Source organism: Monodon monoceros, unplaced genomic scaffold (genome assembly GCF_005190385.1).
Source record: "Monodon monoceros isolate NGI ecotype Baffin Bay Population unplaced genomic scaffold, NGI_Narwhal_1 Super_Scaffold_2, whole genome shotgun sequence".
Classification (NCBI taxonomy): domain Eukaryota; kingdom Metazoa; phylum Chordata; class Mammalia; order Artiodactyla; family Monodontidae; genus Monodon; species Monodon monoceros.
The window spans coordinates 73,969,495-73,990,515 of record NW_021703776.1 but is presented as its reverse complement, the minus strand read 5'-3'; positions in this window follow the sequence as shown (position 1 = coordinate 73,990,515).

Sequence of the window (21,021 nt, the reverse complement as noted above, 5' to 3'; positions counted from 1 at the left end):
TCAGGAAACAAAACAAAATTACTCTCCAGGAATATACTGAATGACAAGTGGGCAAGTTCAGTCTCAAAGGAAATTAGTGAGCAAAATTTATTTGGAGAAGTATTTATCTAAAGTAAGAAACACATTTAAACTCTTCAAACACTGAAATGGAAAATTTTCCTTGTAAAGTTCTCTGCATTCTGTCCTTTTTTAAGGAAAAAGTCGTTTTTTTCATCAGCCTTGCCAGTAGAATTATAGATAAGATGTATCAAGCCTGAAATCTGTCAAATGTTAAAATACATGAAATATACTGGGCAAGTTGGAGATTCTATGGCTAAAGAAAAAAAAAACTTATTATACTTTTCTATTGAATTTATTTTGTCTTGATAACATTCACAAGTTGAAATTTTTAATAAAGTATTGTTTTGATAGACATAATGCCACGCTGATGTTTAATTCTGACCCAGATAAATATAACTGGCTAATATGTTTAGTCAGTAGAAAATTTTAAAGGGACATTCTTCTATCATGTACTATACTTTGAGTGTCATTTTTACAATAAAGAATAATTAAGATTTTGCTCTTTATATCCATTATATTTGAGGGATATATGCCTGATACTTCAAAGACACTAAAATTATTACTCAAATTTCATACTTTACTAAATACATTTTAATAAAGCATAGGACTCAGCAGGGCCTCACATAAGGGTGGTACTGGCATGGAATCCCATCTGCCTTTTTTGGCTTTGTGTTTTGCATGGCTCCAGTTCTCTCTGGACAGAATCTGCCTTCACAGATACAGACCCTAATGAAAGCATCTCTTTCTTCATCCTGATAATCCTAAAGGGAAATAGAACATTACTATTATTATTCTCTGTATTATTTCATGGCTTCTGTCTGGATTTTAGTTCTTCAAACTAGCTAATTGGTTCCCAGATTTATATTTTCTCTATTTTACTACTACATGGCATGGGCTCTGTTTCCATACTGGACCCCAACAAATACACTATTTACAGAGAATCACATACAGCAAAGTAGAATAAATAATGTTTACAGTGGTGACTCTCTTTAAGAAAGCAGATGAAGAAGGAAGAGTAATCATATTAATATCCCTTTGTGACTATTAGATCAATTATTCTCACACCATCCTGAAAGCTCATCCCTGAACCATGCTCTGAAACTTATATGGGCCTTGGGTGAGATTAATGAAAGATTCTCAACCTGAGTGAATCTCTAAACCAGTTTTGAGACTGTGGTCCCACTTACCAGGGTTTTCTCATACCAGTTGGCATAATTCTAGATGCCAATAATCTTCTAGTGTCTGATATTTTAACTTGTAAAGGTTTACCTGCCTTTCCCCTGTCTACATTGATAACTTGGTATTATACTGCCAACATGGCTTATGAAAACTGGGTTTTAATTATTTTTCATCCTTGTTTGATCACTTTTCTCTTGGATCCATTTTTTTTTTCTGGTGTTATATCCCATTTGCCTGTTCTAGACCAGACCATCCAGGCTATCACTGCTTTGACTCTTTCCATAGGCAAACCCATATATAACTCTGAATACCTGCCTAGATGCCCCATCCTGATCTCTGGTCTGGATCATTTCAGTGCTTTCAAACCCCAGTTATGACATAAATCATGTATTGTTTTGTATTTCCATGTATAACATTCAAATTAAAAATAATTTAGCTAGACACTTGATGATGCAGAAATCATCTGTATGCAGAGGATGTTGCCTCAAAGGCTTTCCCAAGCTGCCTTAAGCAACCCCTAGAATTTGATAGATTTATGGGATAAACTTCATTATTTATGAACCATTTCTTAAGTATAATGCTATTCATTCCAGATAAATGATCAAAACTTGTTTGATACTCTGTAAACTAAGTTCCAGGTAACACTAGTAATTTGTTTTAATTTTAGTTTGCTTATAGGATTCAAAACACATATTGTAGTTGATTTTATATTCCAGAGACAAAATTATTTGTTTATTAATTAAATGTTTACTAAGTGTTTAGTATATGACACCCTGGGAGAAGAAGCCATGATTTCTGTCATGAAAATAAGTAGTTTAATGTAATATGCATATTTTGATAGGAGTACAGAATGTCATAGTAACACATTTTCCTAGGTAAATCTGCTCCCTTTTGTATAATTTTAACCTAACAAGGTCATTAAAATTAAAAAAAAAAAAACTTTATTTCTCCACAGGCACATATTTTATGTTTGTGGAAGAAATGAGAAGGACTTCAATATTTTTAATCTTGTACTAAGCAATTCAGAAATATGCCTAAATCTGTCTACTCTTACTATCCACTATTTTATTTACATGATTCCTTTGCAATAGTCAAAACAATTACCCCTTTTCCCTAAAAAAGGCTTGATCTTTTCTATCTTGATCTCTTTATAAATATTATTATTTTATGTATGAAGCATCTCTGTATATTGAAATTCTCTCCACCATTCAATATCCATTTAAGATTCCTTTTCCATTAAAATTCCTCATATCATTTTTGCCAACAACTAACTTCATAATATTTATTCTCTCTCTTATTTCCCTTATTTTTATACCCAAAACCCTTTCTATATTCCCCATTATAATATGTAAAATGTTCCATTCAGAAAAGGAATTAGAGAGTTATGAGAATTTTGAGGAAATCCCCTGTTCCATGGCTCTAGAAAGAAGTCAGGAAAGGGGACTGAGAAGGAGCAACCAAAGAGTCCAGGGAAAAATAACAAGAGAAAGTGCAATGAGAGTGCTGTAGGAATAAAAAAGAAAGACAATGACTGAAAAACTCATCAAATTTACATGGGTTGTAGTGGAACAATGTGTGTGTGCCAAGTGAACAAATCTTTCTGTGGCTTTAAAAGATGTTTTTAGTAGTTTATCTGTAAATAAGTCCATTGATGGAGGGAAATAAAGAGTTAAGGGAGATTTTTTGAAAACAACTTTATTGAGACATAATTTAAATACAAAAACTGCGTATATTTTATGCATGCAGCATAATGAGTTTGGACCTATGCATACAACTGTGAAACCATCACCACAATCGAATAGACATATACATCACGTTCAAAGGGAAGAATTTTTTTAAGTTATATTAAATAATCATGGAATTAACCCAATTAAAATAGATGAATATAAAGAAGAAAGAAGTGATAAATGATATATAAAGTTCAGGAAAAAGTGGGAGAACTTAAAGCCTAGGTTATTACTTTGCCTTAGCTAAAAGGAGGCATAGCTGTACCAATTAAACTAATCTGAAAAGAATGACTGATGCTATAGATGTGCAAAAGATTGTCAGGTTATAGATGTGATAGTGAGAATTTGATGGAGTTGAATCTAATATCTTTAAATTTTTCTCCATGAGGCGCACATGAAAGAAGTGGTAGGGGGTTGGATATTTAAAGGTATTGAAAAAAGTTTGAAACGATTTTGCGAACAATGCGAGTTAGAAATGACAGAGAAATGTAATAAAAATTTGGAGTAGTTGAACTAACAAGGAGTATGCTTGTGATGTCTTAAAATGTAAATAAAGCTGTTAGGAGTAATATGCAGTATGATGTAGTATTCTTGAGGGAGGGGGATGAAACAGTAATGTGCATTGCTCTCAGAACTGAAGTAAATGGTATTAAAAGACTTTTCTCTAAAGCAGAATAATATCTTGGAATATTTCTTGGTGTAAACTTGCACACATGTACATACATAGTTTCCTAACACTATTTGCCGTTCCTTCAAAGAATCATCAGCATCCATTACCTGAGGAAAACATCAAAACTAAAGGATTTTTTCTCTAGGGTATCAGTGTTTTTGATTTTCAGGAGCCCAAGCTTTTGAATATAAAAAGCTAAGAAGCTGAAAGACTGGGGAATACATACTATATTTGAAAGAATGTTTTTATTATTTAGGCAGTTTGGAAGTATCTCAGATGAAAGCTACCCAAAAACACAGTGGCTTAAACAAGGTAAAAATATTTTCCACTTTCACATAAGAGACAAAGGTTGTGGTCTAGTCTAATATGGAGGCTTGGCCATGTTGATGACCCAGGTTGTTTCTCTTGTTTTCTGACATCCTCAACACACAGCTTATATCTTCAGTTCCCATAATCAAGGTCCACATTACAGCCTTTGGGAAATGAAAAATATAGGAAGTGTAAGACATGCCCATGTTTTGGAAGAAGTTGCCCATCTCACATCTGCTCACATTTCACTGGCCAGAATACATGACCACACCCAGCTGCAAGGCGGACTAGGAACTGTAGCTTTGTGGGAGGAGGGGTGTATGTTCAGAAAAGAGTGCATAGCCAGTGGTCAGTTAAAATCTGAAGATTCTATTTCTAAAGGAAGAAGAAAGTGATACATTCTACAGCAGTCTCTAATACAATATACCCCTTTGGTATATTGAAAATATACACACAGAAAATACATTCAACATTTTCACAAGACAAGACAACCAAATGACTGATCCAGTTACTACATTCATCTCAAGGTCTAAGTCCTCTGGGTTATGGGTACTCCTCTCCAGCAGATCCATATGTGATTGATGAATTAAAAATTAATAAGCATGTTATCTGCCTCCTTCTATCTCAAATAGTGTAGCAGAAACAAAAAGAGTGCACTTTTAAAACTTCCATTCAGAAACAGAAAGAATGAGAAATCTTGTCAGTCAATTGTAATGATAAATCCCTCTAGAAATATTGTAGTGAGAATCTTCTGTAGAACATCTGGCAGTCAGGATTGGGTCTCTGAAAGTATCTTCTTGTCCACTATCCTTCATGGCCACATATGAAGAGACATTAGGTCATTGGTCCTTCTTGGTGATTACACAACTCTTGCTGGTGCAATTTGGGAATACAAAAGTTTTCCTTCAGCGTTGAACAGTCACGTGTTTGTGATTTCCTTCACATAAAAAAATTCTATTAGTAAATGTCCAATAAGAAAATGAACAAGTGATAAAGTTTCCTTAATAGGTCTCATCAAGAAACCAAGTAAAGATAACACGTTGTAATGGTTCTTAAATGTCAAAAGTCTTGTCATTTATTTAGATGGGTTGATACTCCAACAAAATAGACACTTGCTTGGGGAAACTGAAGCCTTGGCAGTGAAAGCAATACATTTACTGCAGTATGTTGATGGTTTGACTATCATTGTGTGTCAGAGAACAAGTGATGAGAGTTGCTCAAGAAAAGGTTGTGGTCAGAATATCGACTCTTTTAGAGCCTCTTCATATCACTGCTTTAATTTAGGAGTACACAGTAGCTTATTGTTTTCATCCCTGAGAAGCCCCAAATTATAGTTTTATCCCTCAAGATAGGTTGCAGGCTATAGGCAGTAGGAGGTCCACTTAGCAAAGTTGTATCCCTTCCTTCAAGGTAAGTAAACCTAGTAGCTTGATTTCTTCTCAGTTCTAGGTGTTTAGTGAAAGTGGAAAAGAGAAACTGACACAAGCCAATATTATTAATTTTAAAACATTTCCCCATGTCTCCTAAGTACAGTTGGCTTCTGGCCTGACTCCCAAAATATTGCAAGCAACAGTTTTTTCTTGCTTCAGAATAACAAGGTTTTCCAGTTTTCTAGTACACATTATATGTTTCCTTCGTGCCTTACAGTCAAATGTTAAGCCAGTATATTTTAGATTTTTATTTACGTGAGTGACCCACTTTTGTTAGAATATTTTATGGTAGTTACAATAAAGACTTAGCTGTTGAGAACACAGAACACTTTAAACAGGACAGTTGTCCTATATACATAAAATTCCAGTGAAATTCCAAGGAAATGTATATATGCTTGATGATTCTAGGTACTCATAATCCTCCTAATTTGTTTCCCTGTTATTTTTAAGATACATGTTTCATCTTTTAGCATCAAGGTGTTTGCTTCTGTTCCTGGCCACATTCTATGCACAGGAGGAGAACTGGAACATGAGAGAAAAATTACCTGAAACTTAGTAACAAGGCAAAACTAAAATTTGAACGGCAAATCTCTTCTATGTTATAGAGAGGCAAAGTCCACACGAGCACTGTTTGGAGAACGTAGTTAGTTAATCCCACTATTATTAATTGATCCCAGATTTAGTGAAATTGTTTGCTAATTTGTTAATGTTTTGGCCTTGTGGACATTATTCAATTTTGTATCTAATCCAGTAATATTATTCTAACATTTTCTTTGTTAAATTGCCTTTGAAATCCATGATTTACAGATGGCCTTTGACCGTGTCATAACATACTGCTTGTTTCCTCATTAATTAATACATTAAATAAAATCCTTGGGCTTCCCTGGTGGCGCAGTGGTTGAGAGTCCGCCTGCCGATGCAGGGGACACGGGTTCGTGTCCCGGTCCGGGAAGATCCCACATGCCGCGGAGCGGCTGGGCCTGTGAGCCATGGCCGCTGAGCCTGCGCGTCCGGAGCCTGTGCTCCGCAACGGGAGAGGCCACAACAGTGAGAGGCCCGCGTACCGCAAAAAAAAAAAAAAAAAAAAAAAAAAATATATATATATATATATATATATATATATATAAATCCTTGGTACATATTTATTTTCCATTTGTCTTTTGATTGTCATGATTTTATCTTCTGAAAATTATACCATACCAAAGGCAAGCCATTCCTTTTAGTGGCACAACCTGAAAGTTGCTCATATATCTATGGCTATAACATGGTAACATAGCCACACTTAACTACAAATGAGTCTGTGAAATATAGAATTTTTTTTCTGGATGTCAAGGGGCCCAATTAAAATTCAGGGGATTTCATAGTAAAGGAAAGGGAAAGTGGATAGTGAAGGTCACCCATCAGTTTATAATTTATCAGCCATAATTGGTTTTCTTACCCTATATGAAACAAGATTTTCCTGGGCTATTTCATAAAGAGAGATAAATCAAAGGGAAACACAGTATTAGATTCTAATGAGAGGTTCTGCTACACCCTCAGAGTTGGGTCCCAAAAATGAGGGAAATCATAGAAACCACTCAACTGGTTAGAGAGAATCTAAGAACAGAAGCACCCTGTGTGCCTTGCTTTTTAGGTGAAGTCTTGTCATGTTAGCCCATGCTTCACATGGTGTGAGTATTATACAGCTGAAAGGACTATGTGAGGTATCTAGGCTCATGGCCCTAAGATAGACTGATCAGGAACCAGCAATCTTTTTATTACAAGGACCAGATAGTAAATTTTTTTGGCTTTGTAAACCATACTGTCACAAGCAAAAGCACTGAACTTTGCTGATGTAGCACAAAAGCAGCCACACACACATCTTTGGATGTAACAAAAACTGAATATATATATATAGTCAATTTGAATTGAATTGTACACTGCGCTTTGCCTGGAACACAAATCACAAAGGTCTATTCACTTGCTAGTCACCATAATAAAGGAAAATTAGCAACGTGTATTGAGATTTTTGAGTTCTTATTTAATCAAACTCCTTTGTACTATAAGGTGCATTTTACAAATTTGTTTCTTAATAATCATTACTGCTAATTTCACTTTGAAGTTGGCTTCTTATTCACAGCTGTATTGACAGGAAGTATTAGATTTCATGTTATTATCTTCACTTATAAGCATTAATATGCCTTAGTCAAACTGCATGACTTCTATAATACAAGTCATGATAGCATAAATATTTCTCAAGTTTTTTATTGCATATGAGTGAAAATATCACTATGATTTGCCTAGGTATTTAGGTTAGAAATATTATTGTGATAGTGCTAATTCTTACATTCTTCTCCTTTCAGATTCTCAGTAATATTGGCATTACAAATCTATGCTTTCTAGGTGAAGAGCACCTGTATGCACGGCATACTAATTCAAGAGCTGTCAGTGATATATAGTGAGTAGCCTCCTGATTTTTATTCTAAGTATTACAAATAGAAAATAATCTTCTAAATGTTTTTTCTCCTAGAATATCCACCTATATCATTTGGTAATGTTATTCTTCTTTTAAAATAAAAGAAATCTTTTTCTAGGATAAATTTGGAATATATATGTTGTTAGGATTACAGGGTAAACTCCCCATATAAAACCGTTAAATATCTGAGTTTTATATCTCGGAATTGTGGCTGGGACCTCAAAACCAAAGACTATTATACTTAGTGACCTAATATTCTAAAGAGAAGTGCTAGACAGAAGTTTATAGGGTTTGCTAATAGAGACAAAAATTTGCTTAAGGACTGCAGATTTGCATGTCTTTTCTTTCTACAACCAGCTCATTCCATGCTAAGCACACTGGCTACTTAACGTTCCTGGAACACGCTAGTCACCATCTGGCCATAGGGTTTTGATCTTGCATTACCTTTGCCCAAAGTGTTTTTGTCTCACTCTCACCTTCTTCAAGTCTTTGTTCCAATCTCACCAGGTCACACTGCTGATTACATTCACTATTTCGTTATACTGCTCTACTTTTCCTCTTTTCTACAGTTCTTATTATCTCCTAGGATATGTCATAATTTGCATATTTCTTGTGCTTATTATCTGTTCCCTGCGTCTAGAATGTAACTTCCATAAGAACAGAGATCTCTGTCTGCTTTGTTTATGAATGCATCCTACGTATTTAAATAGTGCTTGACATAAAGCAGGTGCTCAACAATATTTTTGGCAAATAAATGAAAGAATCCTATTTAAAAAGACTTTTCTGAATAAATCTGCCATATGTTGCCAATATGTTTTGTAGTATCTATGTTTGGAAAAGTATGTATCTTACTGCTAAAAAGGAAAAAACCCTGCAGTCACTTCATAATTTTATGAAAACAAAAAGCTAATTTTAATATTTATTTTAGGTAAATTTCCCGGCAATTAAAGTATTTATTTTTTTTAATTAAGATGAATGGATGCAGATTAAGTTAAAGATCTTATATACAATAAGATAACTGAATATAATATAATAAGATCTTTAATGTAAAATGAGGAAAGCAAAAATATAGTTTCTATCTAGTCCAAGATTATATTGTTTGAGTGCAAATTAAATGTGTAGTGTCTAAAGGAAAAGGTAGTGATACCAAAAAAGAAGCTTCATTTTCTTAAAAAGATAAAAACATTATAAATGCAAATTCTAAAAGGAATTATTAAAAACATAATTGTAGGACATAGTGGATATTTTTTAAAAATTACATTATAGAAAATAAAAAATACTCCTCCTATACTAATTTAGTTTTGTTTTTGCTTTTACAGAAAATACCTAAGACCTAACATTAAATAGATCACAGTAAAGATATGTCTGTGAAAGCATAAGGAGTTTGAATTTTATAGCTCCCTAATAATGTTATTTGATGGTTTTTATTTCATTGATTCATTTTTATCAAATTTCTTATGAGAAAATTTACATACGTAAAATGTATCCATTTTAACTTCACAGTTAGAGGAGTTTTGACATATGTAAGCATGTAACCAGGGTGGCAATCAAGATTAACATTTTCATCACCCCAAAACATTTCTTCATGAACATTTGCAGTCAATTCCCCATTGCTCCCAATCCAAGGTAACTGCCCATCTCTGTCATGACAGAGGCAATATGCCTTTCAAAATCTCCTTTAAAAGGTATCAAAATTGCATAATCTTTTTTGTTTCTGACTCCTTTCACAAAGTATAATGTTTTTAGAATTGCCCATAATGTTGCATGTATCCATTCTTTTTTATTGCTGATAATTTTCCATTGTACAGATACACTAATTTATTCATTCACTCACCTCCTGCTGTATATTTGTATTTTTTTCAGTTACTATATTACAGGTGCTATGAAAATATGTGTAAAAATGAGCATATGTTTTAATAGCTCTTATGTAAATGGATCATATGTTAAGTATATGTATACTATTTTAAAAAACTGCCCAACTATTTTAAAAGTGGCTATATCATTTTACATTGTCACTAGTAATATATGAAATTTCTCATTACTCTACATCTTCATCAACACTTGATATGGTCTGTTTTGTTTGCTTGTTTATTTGTTTTAATTTTCATCATTCTAGTTGATATGTATTGGTAGGTCATTGTGGTTTTAATTTGCATTTCCCTGATAGTACTTTCTTAATGAGCATATTTCCTACACTGTCTTAATCAGAGCAGCCCACTGTTAAATAATTTATATATGATGTTTCCAGCAAGATTTCATTTAAGAATTAAAAGTTTAAAGAAAGATTCCATTGAAGGAATAAAGTTAAAGATTCCCTCTAACTGATATTTTTTGAATCCCTCTTTTCTCAGAAAGTGGCTTATGTAGTTTGGGTCTTTTTGTTCCGTTTCAGCATTTTTAAATACTTGAGACAACTACAGCAAGTATTAATACAGAGGCAGGAACGGACATCTTATATCAAGTTATAAATTAAATTTAATTTAAGGTAGTAATCCTTTTTAACTTGATATATGGTATCCATTCCAAAGAAGGGAGGGAAAAAAATTAAAATAATTCACCATGATTAGAGATGTGACAAAGCATAAAGTGTCATTGAAATTTACCTGTTTATATGCACCTCATTATTTATATCCAGTTTTATTACTAATTTTTAAATATTGAAATTTTTACCCCTTCACTCTGAGTTTAGCAACCAATTATAGTTTCATGGTTGTCTCATTCATTAGGGAAATGTGTTCAATAATGTCAGGAGACTGTTTAAAACCATGAAAAAGGACATAGCCAAAATCTCACAGCCAACAGAAATATTGGAGAATAAGCTGGCCTGTGACAAATGTTTGTGGAACTCTTCTATGAGTTGAATGTAAAGAGCAAAGAATTCTAGGGCATGTAATTAGATTATTTTCAATAAATAGCACAAGCAAATGTTAGCAATGATCATTGCTCTGTAAATTTTTATTAGGTCTCTCTTAGCCTGGCTAATATTTCCAATCTTTAATAGCACAACTTAGAGCCAAAAAGCAGAAGTTTCCATTATATGTCAAGAAGCAAGGACATTGCAGTGAATCCTCTGATACGTCCTGACCCTGCCTTGAGGACTTGGTTAAATGCATAAAAAATCATTCCAGAGAATAAATTTTTCATTAGCCACATTTGTCATTTTATGCATAAGAAACCCCATAGAGCCTTACCTATATGAAATGGCCTATCCTTGGTCTGAAGAGCAAGGAAAAAAATGTTATATAGTGCTGTCTTCTTTGACCTCTGTCTTTCAAATAAATAGTCCCTGTCTTTAAAGACAGTAGGTTAGCTTAATTTACATCTTCATAAAATAATTAGAGAACTATTGAGAAAACCATTCTTTCTAGGGAAGCAGTTAGATCCTCCTCTTGAAGAACATGGGCAAAGTCTATTATTAGATACCATTCTATGGGTCTCATAAAAAGACAAATATCTTCCTATGATAAACAATGCTTAAGGCTTGGCATCTTGGATGGGGCTTAATCTTGAGCAAGCAGTGCATGGGCTTCCTGAGTGTCTCCTGTGGCTTGACCAGAGTTTATTTTGGCTGAACCTTACTTCATTAAGTCAATGTTTGATTACATATCTCTAGAACAAAATATAAGCAAAAATCCATTTTCACATGCCATTTGGCAATTTTTGGCAGAGTTCACTGATGCATTTGACGAAATGTTTTCCTCCATGGTAGAGCTGCCCATCAAAAATCTATCCTTCCAATCTATACATCCTCCATCTGGAAAAATGGTACCTATATCATTACAGAGCCTTACATTTTATTGTCCCCCCAAAATTCTATTTTATGTCAACTGAGGGGAGGTATAACTCAAGAAATTGTTAGTATAATATCTGCATATTTCTTAGAAAACATTAATTGCAATATATAATTCATCACCCATATATAGGAGTTAAATCAAAATTGGAAAATATAAGTTACATCAGAAAATTTTCCTCTGCCTTTAAATGAGATACCCAAGAATTATCACTTCTCCATCATCTCTAATAAGTTATTTATTGGGAAGGTTACCCTAGAGAGCCCAGTATGGTTGGCAACATATAACCATAATTGTTTATCTTGGAGGCTCAGAGTTATATTTTTCCATAATTACATTTTAGGATCATTGCTGATTTTAGGAAGCTCAGTATATCCCACCCCAGATTTTAACTATCTATTTTTGGAATGAACAAGAGAAGGACTTTGTCAAAAGATAGCTAAGATTAGGTGATTACTGTGCATCAAGACAGGGTTGATTAAATTAGGTGAAAATAAACCCTCAATAGAAAGGAAATACTGAGAAGAAACTTAGTTCTTAGCTGGTGGAAATGTATCTCATCGTAAGCCAGACACTTTTGATGAGATGAATGGAAAGTTATGTTGATAAGAATGAAATTAAGTTGATTAAATGATTATCTGGGTCTGAAAATTTGGTCATTTTTCTTTTTTAGAGTCTCAAATTATCCGTGTCAAATTTAAGGAGACAACCTAAAACTGCAGGATTATTTTCTCAGTTAGCTTTTTAAATTCCTCTTTTGTAAATTCCTGAATCTTAACATATAAAGAAAGTGATAAATCCTTATTCTTGGGGGGTTTTTCAATATAATTCTAACCTTGGTCGATTAGTATGGGTGCACTCACTGTTATGCAGAGGTGTCTAAGAATAATGACAGCCTTCTTCTCAAACCCTTGTTAGTGTTACCTTCAGCAGCTCTAATATTAGCAATTATAATCCATAGAGATACTCGAGGAGAACTACAGAAAGAAGCCTTAAGTCTTGCGTTGAAAGAACATGCCTTGGTTTAAAGCAGAGGTATACAAAGGAAAGGTAGTGATTATGGATTCCCTTTGTACCTTCTTTCAGTGAGTCATTTGGTGAGATTGACTCAGAATTCTTTTTTCTTTTCCTCTAAAGTAAGAGCTGAGAAATGACTTAAAGAACTCTCCTTAAATTAATGGGTCCTTATGTTGTGATGAACAGATTGGACAATATAAAGTCATTATGTTTTATATCAAATATATTTCATTAAAAAAAACTAGATTAATAATTATTTCAATTGATTTTAAGGTATTTTTCCTAAATTGTCACTGGAGCCAAACTTATCTTTATCTTAGAGTAATCAGGAAGGGAAGAAGGGAAAATATTGGGCTTGAGGTCCTCTAATCTATTCAGCACAATGATTTATATAGTAAGGTAAGTTCCTCACTGCAACTAAGTGGATTACATTATTATTTTTGGAAGAATCATTTAGATCCAATAACTAGGAACAATATGTTGCAGTTTGGAACAGTACAAATATGAGATTTTAAAGCACTAGAGACCTAAGTTCAAATCCTCATTCATCTGCCTTATGAATATTTACCTAAAGAAAAATGTCTCTGAATTAATCTGAGCAGTAATTTCCTCATATGTAAACTAAGTAACAATAATATTCACCCCATAGGGTGAATATTATTGAGAGTATTAAATGAAATAGTACATATAACCCACCTTTAAGTTATTAGTCTGTTAAAAAAAAAGATATGGTTCTGTAAACTGGCTCAGGTCTGGGAATTGATTGAGGGTCATAACTATTTCATGATTGAGGTTAATGACTTTTGTTCACTTGATCTAAAAATCCTCCACTATATATATATATATATGTATATATAGATCAAGTAAGAATTTAGTAAATTTTACATCAATTTCACTTCCAGGAACACCATAATTAACTAGCAAACGCCACAGGTCTCTGAGAGTCAGGCTATTCTGATTGCTGCTTTGACTTTGCTGTTCATTATGGTAACCAGGCCCACCTTGCCTTTGGCAATAGAGGGTAGCCACTTGGCCTGAGGCACCCTGGGATCCAATTATCCCCAATGCATTTAGGTTCCCAATTCAGTAGCAGCAGTTTCCACTACAAAGAGGAGCTATCACAGAGCTCTTCAAGGATGCTGTACTGAGAACATAGCTGACACTAATAATGTTATAAACATTTTATTGTCGTATATAATAGTAAGAATTATTAATGAAACATGACTATTCCTATTCCAAAGTAGAAATAAATATAATTATACATACAATAGATATTTTGGCACATCTTTAAAGTGCTTGTTAAAAAATTCTGATTCTAGAGCTGCAACTTAACTGTTCTAAAACAGAGTATATGCAAGTCAGTTGCCAGAGTCTGCATTTTTAGCAAGTGTCCCATTTTATTTTTATGCATGCTAAATTTTGAGAATATTTTTTGTAGTGCATTGCTTTTCTAATATAATTACTTGGGGCAGTATTATCTTGATTTTTACAGTCCTTAGTTGTAACACTTTCAGATTATTTTTTGTTCCAGAATTGATAAAGACAAGAATAAATTGATAATGTTTGAATCACCATATGACAGACGTAAGGCAACATCAACTAAAAAAATTATGTATATATATATCTATATAGACAAACTAGTTATATATGTGTGTATACGTACATAAATATACAATTACCAGAAACAGTATGTAATGTGTGTCTTACTTATATAAGTTATAATTCTTCTAACTAGGGAATTGACTAAAGGAAACAACTCCTAATCCAAGTGAGATTCTCTTCTTCTTCCAATTCTCTGTTTCTGTGTTATCTATTGATCTGTTCTCTGCTCTGTTCTAGTTATGTCAGTGTTATCTTATATTAAGCCTCTGGATTATACAGAGAAATCTTATGTTTTCATTGACAGTTTTGAATATATTCTTTGATTTCAACACCTCCAGACTGTAGTGTTAGTTTCTGACTCAGTTTGAATAGGACACATTGAGAATTCCAAAAACATATTGCCTCCCAAAACAAGGGCAATAGAAACATAGAATATACATAGGAATAAAAAGCATACAGAAAAATGCTCTTCAAATCTTCAAGTGTACATTGGAAATAAAACACTGTGTTAAAGATGAGAAGCACATCATCAGTCCTCTGGTACTGTTACTGTAGCCTTTTGTTTTATCAACTTCATATGCAAATTAAGTAACAGACTAAAATCAGTTTCAAACTGTTTGAAAAGCATGACAAAAATATGTAGTATGTTAATCTCCTTTGGAACCACAGTTATAATTACTTTCTTGCTTATCCAAAGTTTGCATTTATAAAAATGTAGATAGAAGCAGACATCAGAATTCATTATGAGGCAGTATGTTCGATTATCTCATTGCTTCTCTGTTGACTGATTGTTACAATACTAAAAATATTATTCATAGACTCACAGGCTTAGAAACATTATCTTTAGTGTATTTCAGAAACAGTTTTTAGAGCTTCTGGTTTTAGTGCCACCAAGTGAGGACCTTGGAAGTTCTTACTCTCATCCTCACAACAACCAGAAGAGCTGAACAAACTGAAATCCAGTGACTTTCTTCCGACCCATTGAAGGACTGAAGTCACAGGGCAAACTATCACCCCAAAATCTGGAGAGACAAGCAAATCCAGAGTCATAGCCTAGATCTCCTTACCGGGAACAGAAGCCTCTGGAGCCACAAACTGATAGGAACACTTACAAGGTAATTTTTCTGGAGGTAAAACACTTACAAGGTAGTTGCTAGAAGCTGAGCATTCTCTAAGCCGACAGTGAGAAACTTCCAGGGGCTAGAGTCTTAGGGAGGCCTTATTCTATTGTGGGTTTTACATCCAAGAACCACACGAAGTTCTCAAGGTAAAGAGCAAGGAAAGATCCATTCATGACACTATTAGAGGGAGGAGAACTTTAAAATACATCCAGGACATTTTCTGTAACAGAAGTTTCCTTTCAAGGAGAAAAGACTAACAGAGCATTTTCCCAAGAGAAGAAAGGCATTTACCACTCTCCTGCCCCTTTGAGGCTTCCTGTCCCACTTAAGTGGGGAACAAAAGCTGAGAAACACTTATAAAAGTCACAGCCCTGGGACAGAGGCCCACTGAAAGACTGAGATTGAATCATGAGATCGTAGAAAGCTTCCACTTCCCCATCCTTTACCACCAAACCAAGAGGGCTTACAGCTAAAAGACCTGCAAAACACAGAATCTCTCTGAGGAGGAGTACTTAGGGAAGCCCAGAATCAACAAGGGAGATAAAAACAAGAACATTAGAAGAATTTTAAGCCTCATAGCAACACAGATACAGCAAATATTAGACACAGCACAACTCCTAACCAGATTAGCAAATTTAAAGCTAATCTATGTCCAGCTGTCAACAAAAAAAAAAATAGTTATATAATGCTATTATTGCTTTTAATTAGATCCTGCTTTTCTCTTTATAGACAAATTCAAACACATGAATCACAAGAACACATTTTAAGGAACAGTTTTATAGTAGTAACAGAAAGGAAAAATAATTTCCCTAGTACTCCTGACCCCCAACATATTTTTTATTGTATATACCTTCCATTTTCAGTAAGATAAGATTTTTAGTCAGGATGATATACACAATTGCTTCATTATTTTTTAATTTGTGTGGTTGGCCTTCTCATAAATCTTTACAGACTAAAAAAATGTTTTTGAAGTTTTCACGTGTTGACACAAGATTAACAAATTGCTTCTACCTTCAAAGGGAGTATGTATAAACTAGAAAGAGAAAGTCAAAGAATCTGAGTTTTAGGAAAAAACTCACCAAGTCAGCTGACAGATGTTTACTCTCATGGGGGTAGCTGAGCAGTCTACAGAATTGACATATATGCAAATAGTGACAAAAATGTATTAACTCATTCAATTATTCTATTTCTCTTTTAACTAAAAGATCAACCTGAAAAACCAAAAACATAAATTAGCAGCAACAAATGTGCGAGTGTTTATATGTCAGTTGTGGGAAGAGTCAAGAGCAACTTTGATAAATATGGCATTTTGGCATTTTATGAACTAAACACTAGATTAGTTACCACAATTTTAAAATAAAAATGTCAAATATCTGGAAAAATAACAAAGTGATGAAATTGCAAAGAATTTAATGCTCTCTGAATTAACCTTCTACAAAATCTAGCCTGTTTTCCTAATCTCATAATAAATATACTACATCCTAGAAGGATTGAAAGAAGTAAAGAATTAGCAAAAAATATAATGGAGAAAGATGTAAATTTCAGTTGAACTGGAGTTTACAGGTATATAAAATAATTACTACAGCAACACTGACAACAGCAACATTAGTTAACATAAGTGACAGCAGGTTTGCCCAGGACAATCCTGGCTTGTTCATATTTTCCTGACTGAAATATTAGTATCACACCATTTCACTCTAAAAATTAACCTATAAGACCCTCTGAGATTTTCCTCTGCTCACGTCTCCAGTCTCATGCTACCCTCTCTAAACTCAACTCATCCTTAACTATTCAGTACTTCCTCTGGTTTTATGAATAGCATAAATGTGGCATGAGGTTGTTTTATACCAGAAACCCTCTGCCTCCTGTTTTCTGGCCAACTCTTATTTATTTCTCAAATTACATTTGAAACATCCCTTCCTTAGGGAGGCTTTCCTTGACACTGCAGCCTAGATTAATTCATTAGCTCCTCTTTAATTGTTCTAATAACACTCATTTCCCTGTTGTAATTTTCTCACCAGTGAGGTATAGTCTTTAATGCCTACCTTCTTTTCTAGATTATAAGCTCCATGAAGGCAAGATCCAAGCCTTCTTTGTGACCTCTCTTTTCCTGTTTCTTGGTAGAGTGATTGGCACAAAGGAAGAGTTTACAAGTAATAATCAAATACATAGATGATTCTGTGATGGCTCCCCTAATCTTCATCATACAAATGAGGAAACTGAGGCTTAAAAAATTGATGTATAATTCTCATGGTCACATTCCTGCTAAACAACAAGCCATATTTCAAACCCAGGCATTCATAAATTCAAAGCCCATGCTTTTGATTCTTTAAAAACAAAGAACAAATTACATGACACATTAGGCTTTGGAAAAATCACCTACTCTTTGAAAGATGTAAAATTAAATCATCTGGTAGGTTTTGGTTATAATTGGCTTTGTTTTTAAAATCAAGTTTATTGAGGTTTATTTTACATACAATAATTTCACCAATTTAAATTATACAATTAGATAAGTTTTGCAAGTATATTCAGTCATCTAACAACCAGAATCAAGGTATCAAACACTACCAAAAACACAAAAAGTTCCCTGGTGCCCCTTTGCAGTCAATATCCAACACCCACACTTGGACCCTGGCTAACATTGATCAGTTTTGCCTTTTTCAGAATGTCATATAAATGGAATTATACATTAGGTAATATTTTGTTTTTAGCTTCTTTCACAGTTTTTGAGATTCATTCAGGTTGCATGTAGTTTATTCTTTTCATTGTTGAAAAGTATTTCATTCATATGGGTATACAACATTTCATTTACCTATTCATCTGTTGCTAAACATATATGGATTGTTTCAGAGTCTGAGCAATTGTAAATAAAGCTGCTCAAAATATTTATGAACAAACCATTATGTGGATAAATGTGTCATTTTATCTTAAATAAATACCTTGGAGTGGAATGGCTGGGTAATACAGTAAGAATATGTGTAACTTTACAAGAACTTGCAAAAAGTTTTCCAAAGTGATTACAAAATTTTACACTCCTGTAGCAAGATAAGAGATTACCAATTGCTCCACATCTATTTTTAAGTGCAATAGTTTTGGGTTTGTTGCATAAGAAGAAACTATAATAATGGTAATAGAGATTGTTGATATGTAAATTTGGTTGTGGATCTATCTCAGAGAAGTGGCCTGATCGTGGTAGTACTTGAAAAGCCAATTTAGTTTTGGGATTTACATGAATTCTATGAAGAATAAAATTTTACTCTTTAACCAGGCTTACCTTACCCAGTCCATTAATTCTTTATTAAAATCTTGTTCAATTACATTTTTTTGCAACAGCAACAAAAAAAGTAAATTATTCAAATGTAATACTTTCTGCACTTAGAACTGTTATAAAACAGAAGTGTTCCTTAAGGTATACTACAGTTCAATATACCAATGGAAATATAGTATTCAAAGTCTAAGTAATTGCATTAGCTTGCTAGGGCTACCATAACAAATTACCACAAACTGAGTGGCATAAACAACAGAAGTGTATTGTCTCACAGTTCTATAAGCTAGAAGTCTGAGATCAAGGTGTTAGCAAGATTAATTTTTTCTTGGGTTGTGAGGAAAGAATTTGTTCCATGTCTCCCCCATAGCTTCTGATGGCTTGCTGGCAATCTTTGGCATTCTTTGGCTTGTAGAAGTGTCACCCCAAAATCTTCCTTCATCGTCGCATAATGTTCTCCCTGTGTGCGTGCCTATCTCCAAATTTGCCCTTTTAAGGACACCAGTCATATTGTATTGGGACCCAACCTAATAACGTCATTTTAACTTATTTACTGCTATAAAGACCCTATCTCCAAATAAAATCACTTTCTGGGATACGGGGGATTAGGCTTCCAATGTATGAATTTTTAGGGATACAATTCAACCAATAACAGTTACAGTCATCACTCAGTATCTGTGGGGCTTGGTTCCAGGACCCACGTGGATATGAAAATCTGCAGATACTCCATAAAATGACATAGCAGAGTTGGCCCTCCTGAATTTGTGGGTTCCACATCCTGGATCACAATATGAGGTTGGTTGAATCTGTGGGCATGGAAACTGCCTATAGGAAGGGTCAGCTATATTTTGGATCCAATGATGACTGTGCTTACTGTCATAGTGTAAAGTAATAATTACTTGTAAATTTATAATAATGATAAGTTAAAAGATATATGCAGGCCTCTTTGAATTGCTTTTTACAAGATTTCACTTTTATGGATTTCTTTAAGACTAAGAATATTTCAGTGATAATGATGACAAAAAGTTACTAGTATGCAAAGCAAAAAGAAAAAAGATAGAAAATTCTAAAATTTATAAATATAGGTTTTATTGAAGATAGGATATTATTTAATATTAGATAATAGATTATATTTTAAATACAGTAAATATCTTGTTTAGGTGTTTACTTTTGAAATTGTTAAGTTAGTAACATGAAGAAAAAGTGATATATAATTTTAATAATTTCATACGGAGGGTCCAAATGTAGTCATGTATATCATTTTCTAGGTTTCAAAGTTTTTATAAAAGTTATGGTAATAAAAATGGTATCCTGAATTTCATATAATTATAAAACAACTCACGTCTAATTCTAAACTGTAGTAATTGATCCTAGAGGGAGATTTATTCTGTGGTTATGAAAGGCAATGGCATTTACAACTAGGATAAATTAAAGCAAATGAAGAGGAAAATTTTATTCTATGTAATACTTAGTTCATTATATTCTTAAATGACTATGCCAACCCAAATTCATCAGTAAGAGATCTGATGTATGCAAAAAAATGAATAAAATATATCACCAAGAAATAGCTTATGTTTCACAAGCATAGATATTGTTGTATTATAATCTACGTGCATTTCTCTTTCAACATAGTAAAGTGAACATAGTGAATACTCAAAATATTTAAAAATATAGATAAAATACAGTATTATTAAACACAATATCTCTTGTACTTTGAGTTAGAGAATTTGGGAATATTTTATGTTGCTTTAGATAAACTTATCCCTTCAAGATTTCTGTCCCTTTTAAGAAATTATATTGTGCTTCAGTCTATTATGTGCTTATTAAAAATCCAATAATTAATTCAATGAGTTAAGTCTAATTTCTTACAATTAAAAATTTTTTGGAAAAAATTGCTGCGTTAATACATTTGGATTCCAATTGTAAATACAAGATTATTACTTATAAATAGTATATAGTAGGCAGAATAATGCCCTCTCCCCAAAATGTCTATATCCTAATCCATAGAACTTGTGAATATGTTACCTTACATGGAAAAAAGAACCTTGAAGTTATGATTAAGTTAAAGATATTAACTTATGGGGAGATTATTGTGAAATATCCAAGTGGGCCCAACATAATCACAAGTGTTCTTATAGTGAAAAAAGGAGGCAGGAGCATCAAAGAAGGAAATATGACAAAAGAAGCAGAAATCATGTGATACAGAGTGATAGCTGGCTTTGAAAATGCAAGAGGACCATGACACAAGGAATGCAGGAAGCCTCTAGAAGCTACAAAAGGAAGGAAACGGATTCTTCCCTAGAACCTGAAGAAAGAATGCAGCCCTGCTGAAACCTTTATTTTAGCCTCATGGGCCCATTTCAGTCTTCTGACCTCCAAAACTGTAAGATAATAA